The sequence below is a fragment of the Mesoplodon densirostris genome, chromosome 4, assembly GCF_025265405.1.
Source record: "Mesoplodon densirostris isolate mMesDen1 chromosome 4, mMesDen1 primary haplotype, whole genome shotgun sequence".
NCBI lineage: Eukaryota > Metazoa > Chordata > Mammalia > Artiodactyla > Ziphiidae > Mesoplodon > Mesoplodon densirostris.
This window is the reverse complement of record NC_082664.1, coordinates 97,324,275-97,326,537: the sequence shown is the minus strand read 5'-3', so window position 1 is coordinate 97,326,537 and position 2,263 is coordinate 97,324,275.

Sequence of the window (2,263 nt, the reverse complement as noted above, 5' to 3'; positions counted from 1 at the left end):
CTCTCGTGGTCAGGCCCCTCCCAGGATATGGGGCTCACCTGGGCAGGGCCCCAGCAGCCAATGGGGTTCTCATGTTCAGGCCACTCCCAGGGTATGGAGCTCACCTGTGAAACTACCCAGCAGCCCATGAGGCTCTCGTGCTTAGGCACCTCCCACGATACAGAGCTCCCCTGGGCAGGTACCATGGCAGGGCTGGGCACACAGGCACCGTGCACATAGCCCTCATTGCAGAGCACCCCAGAACGCCTGTCACGCAGAGCTGACACAGAGCACCTCAGAGCAGCACTTGAACTAACAAACAGCAGCTCCGACAGGTCTCTGACCCTGGGCATCACTCTGTGCAGCCTCCCTCTGCCTGGTCTTCCAGAGACTTCCACTGCAGCCGGGGCACCAGGCCTTTGTCTCCAACCATCACCCCTCCTCTCCATGACTCCTGGGCTCCTCTCATTAGGATTAGGTCTTCTTGAAATTGTCTCCCACTCATGGGCCAGATAAAATGATTAGAAAACAAGCCAGGGACGCAGCCCCTTGTCTATCCTGACTCTCAGGAGCCCACACCTGTTCCTTGGAACTGGCCGTTTCAGCGAGGTCCATTTTCTGCAGTGTGAGCCACTGAGGGGTGAGGATTGGCTGACCGGAGCAGCCTGTCCCTGCCGGCCAGCCCTCCCCAGGTGTGCCTGGGTTGAGGTCAATATAAACCCCGCTCCAGGGAGCAACAGCCCCTGCAGCTGTGCCTGACGCCATATTCTCTGCCCCGTCAGCAGTCTCGGGGCTGTGCTGGTGGGAGGGAGTGAGGGGGCATGGTTTTGTGGGTGGCCCGGTGTGAGAGGGGCTCTGCTGGACTTTCTGCAGGAGTTGCCAGACTGCCACCTGCTAAAGAAGAGGATGGGTCACCCATACCTTCCGCTGGAATTTCTCTGCGGGCAGAGGTGAGGGAGGAAAAAAGCAGTGGGGGCCAAGACAGGACGGATATCTCAGGCAGGGAAATGGAAAGTTTTCAGAAGAGCACCTGGGGCCAGGATCATCCTGGCAGGCCTGCAGGCACCAAGTCAGCCTGCGTGCTTTCGCTGGTGTGGATCCACGGCCCTTCCTCTATGCTTTCAAGTCCTTGTACATATTCAGGTGTTTTACCTGGGAAGTGTGGGAACAGTTCAGCAGCAGCTGGCTGGGGGCTCAGCTCACGTTTACTCACAGACGCCTATGTACGGTCCCCCAGCTTTGCAATGAGGATGCTCCTTGCGGGGGGAATGCTGGCTGCATGGGAGATAATTCTCCGCCTCTGACCAACTTCAGAATTGTTTACCACTGGAGCAAGTGCCCTGATAGGGTGTTCCTCTGTATAACTAGTGGGTTCTGTTTATTTTTTCTGTTTTTTTAAGGTAGATTTTATTCCTCATTTATGTATTTATAGATATAAGCATGGAAATAATTCATTCATATAAATACATCTGTGTGAAGGGAAGAACATTTTTCTGTTTTATTTTTAAATTTTATTTGTTTTTAAAATTTTTGAAATTTAATATTATTTATTTTTTTATACAGCAGGTTATTATTAGTTATCTATTTTATACATATACATGTATACAGGTCAGTCCCAATCTCCCAACTCATCCCACCACCACCACCCCATGGCTTCCCCCCCTTGATTTCCATACGTTTGTTCTCTAACCCTGTGTCTCTAATTCTGCCCTGCAAACTGGTTCATCTGTACCATTTTTCTAGCTTCCACATATATGCATTAATACGCAATATTTGGTTTTCTCTTTCTGACTTACTTCTCTCTGTAGGACAGTCTCTAGATCCATTCACGTCTCTACAAATGACCCAGTTTCATTCCTTTCTATGGCTGAGCAATATTCCATTTTATATATGTACCACATCTTTATCCATTCGTCTGTCTGTGGGCATTTAGCTTGCTTCCATGACCTGGCTATTGTAAATAGTGCTGCAATGAACATTGTGGTGAATGTGTCTTTTTGATTTATGCTTTTCTCTGGGTATATGCCCAGAAGTGGGATTGCCGGATCATATGGTAACTGTATTTTTAGATTTTTTAATGAACCTCCATACTCTTCTCCTTAGTGACTGTATCAATTGACATTCCCACCAATAGTGGAAGAGGGATCCATTTGTCCACACCCTCCACAGCATTTGTAGTTTGTAGATTTTCTGATGATGCCCATTCTAACAGGTGTGAGGTGATACCTCATTGAAGTTTTGATTTGCCTTTCTCTAATAATTAGTGATGTTGAGCAGCTTTTCA